This window comes from Cibotium barometz, chromosome 55, assembly GCF_041138505.1.
Source record: "Cibotium barometz isolate CiBa-2024 chromosome 55, ASM4113850v1, whole genome shotgun sequence".
NCBI classification, from domain to species: Eukaryota; Viridiplantae; Streptophyta; class Polypodiopsida; order Cyatheales; family Cibotiaceae; genus Cibotium; species Cibotium barometz.
The window spans coordinates 13,463,407-13,477,394 of NC_141100.1; positions in this window are offsets into that span (position 1 = coordinate 13,463,407).

The window sequence follows — 13,988 nt, forward strand, 5'->3', positions numbered from 1 at the left end:
AAATAACCAATATGCATCTTTCTATGCATAGAATTTAAATCTAATGAAAATCACTCTTTTATGATAAAAAAATAACCAATATGCTTCTTTCTATGCATAGAATTTAAATTTAATGAAAATCACTCTTTTATAATAAAAAAATAACCAATATGCATCTTTTTATGCATAGAATTTAAATTTTGATGGAAATAACACTTTTATAATGAAAATATTTCTACTATGCATTTTTCTATGCCTAGAATGAAAATAACACTTTTAAAATACACAAATGGTGGGGATCTACTCTTGTTTGCAACAAGAGTGGCCACCAATTCTTTTGAAGAGGGAAAGGTCAAAAACTAATGAATTATCAATAAATTCACTGTCTTTTGCTCTGGGGAGGAGTAGAGTAACAGTGCATAAAACACTATTAAGCTTCTACAAAGGGGGGAGGCTTCTATTTATAGGAAAAAGTGAGCTTCTAACCAAGCAAACTGATTCTAGAATTTCCCAGATCAGTTTGGTCAATTTTCGACCATTTTTGGGTCAGTTTAGCTTACTTTTTGGAACTAGACTTGAATTAGGAGACAGGAGAGATGAAATATCTCAATATTTGAGAATTAAAAACTGTGCCACACATGTGAAATAGGTGCCTCCTTCATGAGGGGGAATCCCCACTTTGAGGTGTCAAAAAGTCATTTTTTTAGTATTTCCTTTGGTCCTTAGTCTACTCTTTATCTTATGTGAGTATTTACTCATTTTTGGGGGGATTTTCTTTATTTCTTCAATTTATCTCCTCCATACATTTGGATGAATCTTATTGGCCCCTCAGAACCTTAATTTAAAATTTTTAGAAAATCGGGACTCTTAGGATAAGGCCTTTTGAACAGATTATAATCTATTTCTAATGCACCTTCTGAAAATCTTTTTGAACTTCTGTTTTGGAGGAATTTATTTTAATAAGAAGAGATATTCTTCCATCCAAAAATATCTAAAATCTGAATAACCTCTCTCTAGAATATTTTCTCTCTCTAAGCTAAAATAGGTAGAAACAAGATCTTTTATTATTCTGAAGAGGGAATTGATTACAAGGGAAGATACTAGACATCTTGAGGGGCTGGGGAGGAATCTTACAAAAAAAAGGATTGTTGTTCCACAAAGCACATGGAATGATATAGTTGCAAATGGTGCGGTGTCTAGTGGTTTTCATCCACAATTTCATGACGAAATTTTTTTGAGATGGAGGACAAGGTTAGCAAAAGAATTTAATGAGAACGTTGATAAGGGTCGGAACTTGGATGGACAGGTAATCCGTGAGGCCATAGTGGTATTCAATGAGTCTCATATCTTCTACATAAACACTGATGGATCTAGAGCGTTGGGAGTGAACTACTCCGTTATGATCAACAACTCTCCAAGATGCACATGTGAAGATTTTCAAAAAAGAGAGAGCAAGCGTTCTACATACATTCCATGCAAGCACATGTGCTTTGTTTACTTTCAGGTCCTTGGTTTGGATGCGATTGCTCATGAGTTTATTCACTAGGAAGCTCTAACAAAAATTGAGTTGTTTCAAGCACTTGGAGGCAGGCGATCAAATGTCGCACCTTGAAAGAGCGCGACTGAATGTGGTTACGTTTCATTGGATGTTTATGCTTTTTGGGGTGGTCTGCAGGACATTCGATCTCGTTAGAATGTTTTGTGTGGTTACAATGTTTTCTCTGCCTTTATTATGGACTGGTTTTGTGTGTTGGTAGTTCAAGCAATTTTGGGATCTTCCAACGTAGTTGTGGTTATGTAAGAAAGGTCAATTATATATGCATTGTGATATAGATCATTTTTGTGTGTTGGTGGTTCATGGAACTTTGGTGTCTTTTGACTGGTTAATGGAGAGGTATTATGTAAGTGTGTATGTCTTATGCTCGTAGGAGTGGCAAAAAGTGAAGCACTGTTTTTTAATTGCATTTGCGTTGTGAAATATAGTCTAAAAAATACCAATTTTTTGGGGTTTATTGCCAAGTTTGGAGTCTAATTTTCAGCTCGCTCAGAGAAGGTTGCTCGGAGAATGGGATTGCTCTATGGCAAGTACTAAATGACACATGATTCGGCAAAAACTAAGGTAAGCTCTTGACTTGAAAAAATTTGGCACCTTGACAAAGACTAGCCTAGGCCGTTCTTTCATCTAGGAAATATTAGGATCACCCAATATTTCTTAGTGTTGATTAGGAGGTCAAACTCCCAAAACATGCACTTTTGGAGCTTTGAATGAGTTAACTTTGTTGTTTTTAACTTTAATTTGAACCTTGTTTATATTAATTTTTTAATTGTCATACATTGTAAAGGAAAAAAAGTTGAATTTTCTTGGTGATTTTCATGATTTTAAGGCACACACAAAGCTTTGATTCCATTGCATTTCAATCAAGGATTAGCTTATCATTTATGATTAGGAGTGGAATCCACTCCAAAAACATAAACCTTGAGCTCCATTTTAGTGTGGATTAGAGTGAGAAAGGTAATGTTTGTGTATGTTTTTCATATTTTTCATGCATTGTTGGATTTGGTAGCTTAGAAGTATCTAAAATCAACCAAAATCAATTAAGAAACAATCATGCATTGTTGGAATTAGTAGCTTTGAAGCATATAAAATTAGCCAAAATAAAGTAAGAAATAATTAATCACCACTTGCATAAATACCATAAAGGAGGATTCCGAACCTTAATCAAGCCCCACCATCAAGTCTAAAAAATTATAAAGAACTCCAAAAACTAGGCCATAAACCATCTCTCTGGGTTGGGAGATGTAAGCCCATAGCCTCGTGGAGCTTAGAAAAATGGAGACAAGACCAAAGAAGTGAGTCTAGAGGTATACCTAATATTGTACTAGCCAATTAAAATTTCCTTAAAGACTTATAAAGACACACCTATCTATATCTCGAGTTGGGAGATGGCCAATTAAATTTGCCTTGAAGACTTATAAGGACACACCTACCCATGTCCTTTAGAGATTTTCTTATCATACAATTTGTACCAATAACAAATTCCAAGTGAAAGATCCCTGCCCCCTCCGTGCAACGAATTCAGGCTTAGTAGCAGCGGAAGTAGTACTTCTTGCATAGGGCAGAGCCTCTCACTTAGGGCCTCACCCACGGATATCCAGACAAGAGACTAATCCATCGGTTCTTCCAAAACCGAACCTAGAAAAACTTCCCTCACCCAGAAAGCACAAGCGATTCCTCCAGGATATTTTTATTCTAACGTAGTCAAGAGCCTTAACTAACCAAACTGATCCAACCAAACCCATAAGTCACATGGTCAAATCAAGGAAGAGACTTGCACTTGGATTATAGAGACCAATGCTTTTTTCCTCATCGAGAGGCACAACCATTGATTCTTTTCCATCATAGAACAAAGACTATCCAGGATTTACTTCATCTATTGTACCATAATAGAATTGAGTCTCATTTTAGGGATCCATCAGTCCAGCCTAACCCCATCCAGTCCCATGGGTTAGCCAACTACCCAAGCCAACTACCCAACCACTGTAGTGATAGGATCCATTTAGGAATTTGGTTATGTTTTTCCTCGGGTATCAGGGAAAAGAGTTCCCAAGCCCCCTAGCCGGTGCTTCAAGCAAACTTCAAGATAGTCACAACACTTACACACCCAATATGAAATTGCCTGTTTCACAAATTTAGTTGTCTTTAAAACAATCTTTTAATGAAACTATAGTATCACTGATCATAATCCTCCAAAATATCTAGGTGGAATTCTAATTTCCAATCATTCCTTCATCGGTGTACCTATGGCATCATTGGCAAGAACACTCACCACCTATCCACTCAGGGGCCTTTTCAATAGTTCTTAGCTCATAGTACCCGAAAATATATTCACTTATAAAAATCCAGATGGACTCTCCGTTGAAGATCAGCAAGATCAACCAATAGATTCATATAAAAGAGCCATGGACTCATCCATTGAGGACTAGCAAGGCCAATCAACTAGATCCATACCGGAGTTTAAAAAACAATTCTAACTCCTTGTTCCATTTTCTTCCTCGATGCACGCGTGGGTATCTTCGGCGACCTAGAGCCCGAGCTGTCATGGGACCCTTTAATCTTCTTGAAGAGAATAATCAAAAACTCATAAAATATATCAAATATTAAAACAACTACTTGAATTAAATTGAAAATTAAAGCATATAACAAAACATAAGGCAAGAGAAAGAAAAACATCACCATCAACACAAGACTAGGTGAAATCTTCCCCCCCCCCCCTTGTGCGTGGCCTTCCCCCACACAAGAGTATTTTTATTAGCTTTCCTAGCAAAAATAGGCCATAGCCCCCAAAAATATACAAAGTGTGCTTTTTAGAGAGCCCGACACTCTTCCACAACAAAAATAGAGTGTCCCTAAAATTGGGGCTAGGGTAAAGCCTTTAGGCTTTAATAAATTCAACATTATAAATGTATTTTTCCCAATGTATCAAAATGGAAAAATCAACTACTAAGGTTATAAGCTACGCTTGTAAAAATAAATATGATACGCATAAGAAACATTCTCCTTGACATTATTTATCAATCCTCGTAATCTTCTTGACCTGAAAATATAAGCTCAATTAATAATTAAATCAATCCCATAAATATTAAACAGGCACAAACCATAACCAACTCATGACTACCAAGCGTAAGTACTCCAGGAATCACCTTGCCAATACAAACCTAACTGAAATAATCATAGGCGGCCCCAAGCATACATCATATACCGTACGTATTAATATTTATAGTGGTGTCACCCATGATATTAACTTAGCCGGCATGACGCAAGAGTAACCTAGGCATCTCCAAATTACTCAAGAGGGGAAAATAATATTCTTAAAGAGGACAAAATATATTCTCATTACATCCCTCTTGCTTGAGTTTACAATTGCCCTCAATTGCAAGTTTGCTGGGTTTGAAAAGAACGAAGGATCTCAGGATAAGCTCGGAAAAATTTCTCGGGCATCCATTTTGCATCTTCTTGAGGATGGTTTTTGAATGTCAAAAGATATTTGATTAACATGGATCATAACAGTCCCCCCTGTTGGGAATCAACTATCCTGAGTTACGCAATCACTCGCTGGTGAAAGATAGAAGACATAGATACGTCTAGTGTAGCCATGTAAAACCAATCTAATGTCCCATACCATAGATTAATTACACACGACACTACCTTAAGAACAGAAGTTTGAGACGGAGTAGCTAATTCCCTCTGAAACTTTCATTCTGAGAGATAACTTTTCTCTATCCTCAAAATTAGACTACAAGTCTTATTCCAAAAATGAATTAGGTCGAAATGGAAATTCTTATCAACTTAAGATTGAAAAATAATCACTTACATTACTGGCAATAACTTGATGAATTCTGGGAATTTGTTCTTGATCTTAATCTTTGTCTAACTAAATTCAAAAATTATAATCTTTGAATAGGTTTATAATTCTTGAATTTGTGAATCTTACTTGTAAAAAAATGAAATCTAAAGGGGATCTTGATCTTAAGCTTAATCTTAAATTTGAAATCAGAACTTGAAAAAAAGATAAACATCTTGCGCTCTAGTTTTGATAGCAAGAACTTGATATACTAGTAATGAATCTTGGCTTAGATTAAAAATACTTGAATAGATAAAAATTGAGAGATTAGTCTTTAATTAATCATAATTACAATTCTTGAATAAATCTTGTTCTTAAGGGGTTTAAATCTTGTGGTTGAATATATCTTTGACTTAGAGCAATTCTTGGTCTAGAAAGAATCTTGTACTTGGATAGATCTTAAACTAGAACACTTGAAAATTTAGACAAAACTTTACTTGAATTAGTATAAACTTCGTAATTGTGATTGGTATATAACTTAAGCTTAGTTTCTAGTCACTTGAGAGCTATTTCTTTACTTTTCTCATCATCACTAAATTCGATGGTGAAGCAATTGATAACTTGAATCAAAGACTGGAGAAACTTGCTTGGTTCTTGAATCTTCAAATTGGTCTTAATCTTCTATGAAATGTCTAGCAATCATTTTTACTTGAATTTGGACAACTAGATCTTGAAGATAACTTTTGCTAATCTTGTCTCGATCTTTCTAGTTAGGTCACGGTATCTAAAATTCTTTTCAGGAGCTAAAGTTTTCTAACTAGGTCTAGAAGAAAAGAATATTCAGAAAACAGATACAAAAGCAAATAAGAAATTGTATACAATAAATAATTTTTTTACACATACCTCCACCTTTGGTTAATGTGTCGAGTGCGTTAACCTCTTCGGTGTCAAGCATGTCATTTGATGCAATTTGGTTCTTCTTTTTAGTTGGGAAATATTATATCCCTTCATCTTACACCTGAAACACTTGACAATAGACAACTTGGATACGATGTCATTGGTCAGGCTATGCATGTCAGATGCTTCCACAATTTTAACTTTCTTCTTAATATATTTGTTCATTCTAGACAGATGTCGTTCAATCCTTCTTTGAAAGTTGTAACGATGCTCTCGTTCTTGATTCAAAAGAATATGGAGAGAATCAAGCTGTTCCTGAATAGTACGACGGTGTTGCGGATATTCACCCATTTCCTAACAATTAAAAGGAATAGGAAAAATTTAAAACAAGAGAAAAGATAGGGTTTCTTATCTCATATGGAACGTCGAGCTAGATGTGAGTCCTGCCAAGTTAGCTCAATACACAAATGCATAATTTTTCAAGAAATAATCCATGTACCCTTTAAAATAAGCTTTAATAATTAAAGCTTCAATCACTTGTGCAAAATTAAAGTAACTTTACTAAATCATCATTGTTAGTTCATCCAAGTCTTGATAGTAAATGATCTAATATGTATTTTCTTTCGCATATAGAAAGTACATATTTAATAATTGAACTATCTTGACCTATATATTAGAATTTAACTATAAAATTAAATAATACATAAGTATGAGTTTTAGACTTACCTGGATTGTCATAAATGTTGAGAATCACCCTCTCGATTGAAAGACAAGTTGTCATCCTCATGGTCGATTTGTGAAAAAGCTTACATAAAGATCATATTAAACAAAGCTTATTTAAAAAAACTTAACAAAGCTTTATAATAAAAGCTTTTTCAAGCATTTCTCAGCCTAAAACTATCAGCTCAGCTAACCCAAATTTAGAGAAGAGGTGATATATTTATAGATATGGTCCCCTTAAAAAAAAAATCAAAGCTTTATACTAAGCTTTATCTCATAAAGCTTTTAATATTAAACTTATTAAAAAGCTTATGAAAGCTTTACTATAAAGCTTGTAACCTGGCCAATGCCCTGGCCAATGCCCAACGCCAAGCGCTGGAGCGCAAAAAGGAAACAACCCACGAATATTCTGACAATGCAGAGCGCAAGAGTAAAAAGGAAAGATTTAAAAAAAAAATCAGCGCCTCCTGGATTTCGCGCAACGGCCTGCCCTTCAGGATGCGCAGGCCGTCGGCCGTCGGATGGAGGGAGGAGGAGAAGGATTATATATATATATATATATATATATATATATATATATATATATATATATATATATATATATATATATATATATATATATAACTTTAAGCTTGCGCCCAAGCGCATCAACTGAGGAAGAAAAAGCAAATAAAAACTAAAAGTAATTTTTGAAAACAAATCACATCATATTACATCTCATTACATCTATCCTCATCACATCTCATCCATTCACATCTACCCATATCCACATCACATCACATCACATCCATTCACATCACATCTCATCTATTCACATCTACCTAGATCCACATCACATCACATCACATCCATCTACCTAGATCCATTCACATCACATCTCATCTATTCACATCTACCTAGATCCACATCACATCACATCCATCCACATCACATCTCATCCATTTTTTACCAATTTAATTTCTTGGATCTCTCAAATATCATGGGAATTTCTCTTTTTGCATAAAAATAAATTTATCAAAATTTACAATTTTCTCATAATCAATGAATTATGCATAATTTCAAAAAAATTATTTCTCATGAATATGATGAAAATCATTCTTTTTGCACAGGATGTCCAATCCTAGAATATGGTAGGAAGTCCTCTTTTAGCATTATGGCATAAAAATAGGATGTCCAATCCTAGAATATGGTAGGAAGTCCTCTTTTAGCATTATGGCATAAAAATAAGATATGTATTATTTTCTAAAAATTTTACCATAGCTTCGTTGCTATTACTGATAATTTTTAATTTTTCTAAAAAAGAATAAGACATTGTAATACAATTATGATAGAAGATCTATTCTTAAAGGTAAATCTAAATTATGAAATTAAATCATAAATTTAACCATAATCATAAACTTAATTATGATTATTCTACTAGATTAAGCTATTTCTATTATTCCTCTTTTTCCAAAATGATAGGATTATCTATTTCACATTTAGAATCAATTAAAGTAGCTTTTTAACTACTTATAATATAATAATCTAAAAGAATTTACCATTATTTTGTTAACAAAAAAGCATAAAAATTCTATTTTCTTATCCTCTAGCTTAACAAGCTTAGAGTTTGGTTTTGAAATAAGAATTTATCAATGAGAAGAATTCTTTTGCTAAAGAATTAGCCATAGGAATGACTATTCTTTTTGGGAAGAGCGAGATATACATAAGAAAATATTCTAATTAAGCTTAAAGATTAACTTTTTATTGATTACTCATTAAAATTATTAGGGAAAGCTTGATTTGAACTTAAAACAACTAATTAGAAACTTCTCAAGCTTGAGAGGAGTTGAGAAGAGAAATCATTTGAGAATATTAACAAAAACCATAAAATTTCTTCTTACATTAAGGTTTAGCTTGCTTCTTTTCCTAGAAGTGAAGCCCCCAACCAATCAATTGGTTTAGCAAGTTGGGAAGAAAGCTCCAAGAGTTGTTGAAGAGAGAGAGAGAAGCTCCAAGCTCTCCAAAAGTAGAGGATTTTTAAGGGATAATAGAAAATATGATTATGTTAATGTAATACTAGCATGGAATTCCAACTGCACATTGGAAAGTTCATTTTGAATTTCTGTTTCAAGGGAATTCATTTTAGACACTAGGGGGATTTTTATATCCAAAGATATATCAATTTAGGATTATCTCTCTCTAGACCAAAACAGGGTAAAACAAGATCTTTCTTCTATTTCAGAGAGGGGAATAATTACAAGAATAGAAGGGGAGGTTCTTATACCTTTACACCTCCAAAACTGGAGGGAGGAATCTTACACCAAGGATAATTCTTACCCTTTATAATTATTGTTGCGTTAAGTATAATTATCATCTAGCCAATCTTGTTATAAGCCCGAAGCTCCATGCATTACTTGGAATTCGTACCCAAGTAGACCTATTTCATGAGCCTACTTCATAAAAACATATGTGAGCCTAGCCAGGTGTGAGCCATAAGCCCATAAGGTAGCCCACAAGGTGTGAGCCCATAAGATGTAATCCTAGCCTATCGAGTGTGACGTTAGTCTACCTAGCTCACTTGGCCTTGTAAGCCTATTTCATACAAAAATGCGTGAGTCCAACAAATGAGGTGTGATCCCATAAATGTAATCCTATAGACATGAGCCTATATATGATCCTATAAATGTAATCCTATAGACATGAGTCTACATGCATGACTATATAAATCTTGAGTCAGAAGCAAGATAAGTCCCCTATGATGGTTGTTGTTTATTTTACTTCTATTCGAATGGTAGAGTTCTAAAAAGGCTATGAATAGAGAGAGGCTATGAATGAGACATAACATTTTTGGCACTGCTGTTGTGCTGGGGATAGCTATCTTGCTTCTTTAAACGTCTTTGTGTTCATTGCTCCTTCTTTGCATGCTTAGAAAACCATAATTTGAAGTTTCGTTAAAGTTTTTGTTTGAGTTGTGTGTGGATAAGGTTCCAGTAGAGTGATAGAATTATATGTGGTGAAGTGATGGTTTTCTATTTGTTTTGGTAAAGAAAGTGTGGTATGAGTACTTGGGCAGCCGAGAGGAAAACATACCTATTAGCTTGATTGCAATTTTTTCATTTTTTCACAGTCTGCTTCTTCACATGAAAAACCAAGATGTGGACTTTTGTTCTTTTTAAAAAAATATTAAAAAATAAAAAATAACTTATTTTTTGAGTTATTCCAAGAGCATGATTATCTTACCCATATTGGGAATGCCCAAAATTCAACTTTTGAGTAGGGAAAATTGAGATTTGGACTACAAAAATCAGAGACCTCCAAAATTTCTAAATTTTGGTTTTTCACATTGACAAAAGTCCCCAAAATCACACCATAAAATTCCTTATCTAAAAAAAAAATCTTTTATCGTAAAAACCTTATCTTCTTATCCTAAAAAGTTTTTTGACGTGAAAGAACCTAGTTTTTACGATCGTGAAAATCTGAGTTTTTCATGCGTGAAAGATAGTAAAATTTACGATCGTGAAAATTTGAGTTTTTCATGCGTGAAAGATAGTAAAATTTTATAACATGAATTCCTTAAGACATCCATGCCAAAATATTTTCATAAATTAAGGATATTAACTTGACCACAAGAACTGAGTTGATCATTCAAATTCACTTTGAATGATTTTGTTGCAAAAAGATAGAAAGCTTTTGGCATAAAAAATGAGGCATTGTTCATAGCTATGAATTTCTAAGAGATTCATGTAAAAGATATTTTATGTTTTTGGACTTCTAAGGTAACCACAACCATGGTGAACAAGTTGTGGAACTTCATTTAAAATTTGAAAAATGTTTGGCATGAAAAACCTACTTTTTCACAGTCATGACTATCTTGGGTTTTTCATGCATGGCTATCTTCTTGGTGATGCCTAGTGTGCAGTCAAGAACAGATAAATTATCTTCTGGTTCTCATCCTCTTCCAACTTGGATGCATCCCAAAGGTTGATGGAGCCTTCTTCATTTCCTTGATCAAGAGTGGGCAAGGGCTCTCTTCCTATTTTAGTAATTCCTAACTCCTCTTGTGAAGACTTTAAAATTCTAGCTCTATGGGAAGTGTAAGATTCCTCCCCGAGTCTCTCAGGATGTCCAGTATCTTCCCATGTAATCAAATCCCTCTTTAGAAATATAAAAGATCTGTTTCTACCAATTTTGGCCTAGAGGGAGAAAATGTTCTAGAAAGAGAATATTCAGATTTTAAATATTTTTGGATAGAAAAATACCTCATCTTATTAAAATAAGTTTCCCTGAAACAGAAGTTCAAAAAGATTTTCAGAAGGTGCATTAGAAATTAAGTATAATCTGTTCAAGAGGCATTATCCTGGGGGTGAAGATTTTTTTGAAATTTTAAATTAAGGTTCCTATGGACCAATAAGATTCATCCAAATGTAGGGAGGAGATAAATGAAGAAATAAAAGAAAAATCTCCCAAAAATGAGTAAATACTCACATAAGATGAAGAGTTGACTAAGGACAAGGTTAATAGTTAAAAAAGAGAGATATTTAGAAGTAATGATGCATTTTTGACACCTCTGCATGGGGGAATTTCCCTCATGAAGGAGGCACCTATTTCACATGCTTGAATGAGCTTTAAACTCCCAAATAATGAGATATTTTTATCTCTCCTCTCTCCTATTTCAACTAGATCCAAAAAGTGAGCAAAACTGACCTACAAATGGTCAAAAATTGACCAAACTGATCTGGAAAATTCTAGAATCAGTTTGCTTGGTTAGAGGCTCACTTTTTCCTATAAATAGAAGCCCTCCCCTTTGTTGAAACTTAATTGTGTTTTTGCACTGTTACCCTGCCTCTCCCAAGTGCCAAAAACAATGAATTTTACTCATAATTCATTAGTTTTTGACCTTCCCTCTTCCAAAAGATTGGTGGCCACTCTTGTCTCAAACAAGAGTTGAACCCTCAAACCATCAAGCCAAAGGAAAGCTCTTAAATTCATTAGTAAGTTGGTGATTCTTCTCTTTTCCATTTATTTTATGGTTTTATGGTTTTTTATGCTTTTTGTTTTCTCTAAAATTGCAAGTGATGTTATGCCTCATTACAAAAGGCATTCCCCTCTCTTCTCTAGTAAATCCAACCATTCTTTATCCTAGGTGAATGATTAATGAATAAACTCAAGTTTTTCATAATGTTTCTCTTAAATAAGTAGAAAAATGTTACTTTAGAATGATTTAAATACGCTTGATGCATTTCTAATTAATTTTAGAGACTTAAAATTGAAAAATGGTCAGCCATACAAAGGAGGTTATGGCAAAATTTTTCAAAAATTTGGAAATAAGTATTGTCTTTCATTATTCTAAAAGAGTAATCCTTATGAATTCTATATTCTAAAGTGTCATTTTCATGCATAGAAGATGCATTTTGATTATTTGTATAAAAGAAATTTAGTTTTATTATAAAAGTATTACTTTCATTATTATTAATTTTTATGCATAAAAGTATGCATAAAAGATTATTATTTTATTGTAAAAGTGTTACTTTTATCATATTTGATTTTCATGCATAGAGGTATGCATAAAAGATTATTATTTTATTGTAAAAGTGTTACTTTTATCATATTTGATTTTCATGCATAGAGGTATGCATAAAAGATTATTATTTTATTGTAAAAGTGTTACTTTTATCATATTTTATTTTCATGCATAGAAGTATTCATAAAAGATTATTATTTTTTATTATAAAAATGTTACTTTTATCATATTTGATTTTTATGCATAAAAGATTATTTTTTATTATAAAAGGGTTACTTTCATCATAAATGATTTTATGCATAAATTAGATGCATGAAAGAAATTCTTTTATATTAAAAGAGTGATTTTCATCATAAATGATTGTATGCATAATCATATGCATAAAAGATATTTTTTTATATTAAAAGAGTGATTTTCATCATAAATGATTGTATGCATAAACATATGCATAAAAGATATTTTTTTATATTAAAAGTGTGATTTTCATCATAAATGATTTTATGCATATATAGGATGCATAAGAAAAATTCTTTTATTCTAAAAGTGTAATTCCTACTAAATTGAATTTATGCATGGAAAGATGCATAAAGAATTTATTTTAACCCAAAAGAGTTATTCTCATCAATTTTGATTTTATGCATAGAAAGATGCATAAAGAAATCTATTTTTAGTTCAAAAGAGTTATTCTCATCAATTTTGATTTTATGCATAGAAAGATGCATAAAGAAATCTATTTTTAGTTCAAAAGAGTTATTTTCGTCAATTTTGATTTTATGCACAGGAAGATGCATAAAAGATTGATTTTTAATTCAAAAGTGTCATTCTCATTTATAATGAATTTATGCATAGGAAGATGCATAAAAGATTGATTTTTAATTCAAAAGTGTCATTCTCATTTAAAATGAATTTATGGATAGGAAGATGCATAAAAGATTGATTTTTAATTCAAAAGTGTCATTCTCATTTAAAATGAATTTATGCATAGGAAGATGCATAAAAGATTGATTTTTAATTCAAAAGTGTCATTCTCATTTAAAATGAATTTATGTATAGGAAGATGCATAAAAGATTGGTTTTTATTTCGAAAGTGTTAGTCTCCTTAAGATCTTCAACGGAGATTCCAACTTGATTTTTATAAGTGATTATATTACCGAGTACTATGAGCTAGGAACTATTGAAAAGGTCCCTGAGAGAACAAGTGGTGAGCGTTCTGGTTGCCAATGATGCCATAGATACTCTGATGAAGGAATGATTGAAAATTAAGATTCAATCGGATATTTTGGAGGATTGTGATCAGTGATACTATGGTTTCATTAAATGATTATTTTAAAGATGACTGAATCTGTGAAAAAGGCAATTTCATATTGGGTGTGTAACTGGTGTGACTAGTCTTATGTATGAACATCTGGCTAGGGGGCCTGGGAACTCTTTTCCCTGGTACCCGGGACAAAAACTAACCAAATTCCTAATTTGATCCCATCACTACAATGGTTGGGCGGTTGGATGGGGTTAGGCTGGACTGATGGATCCGTAAATCGAGACTCAATTTC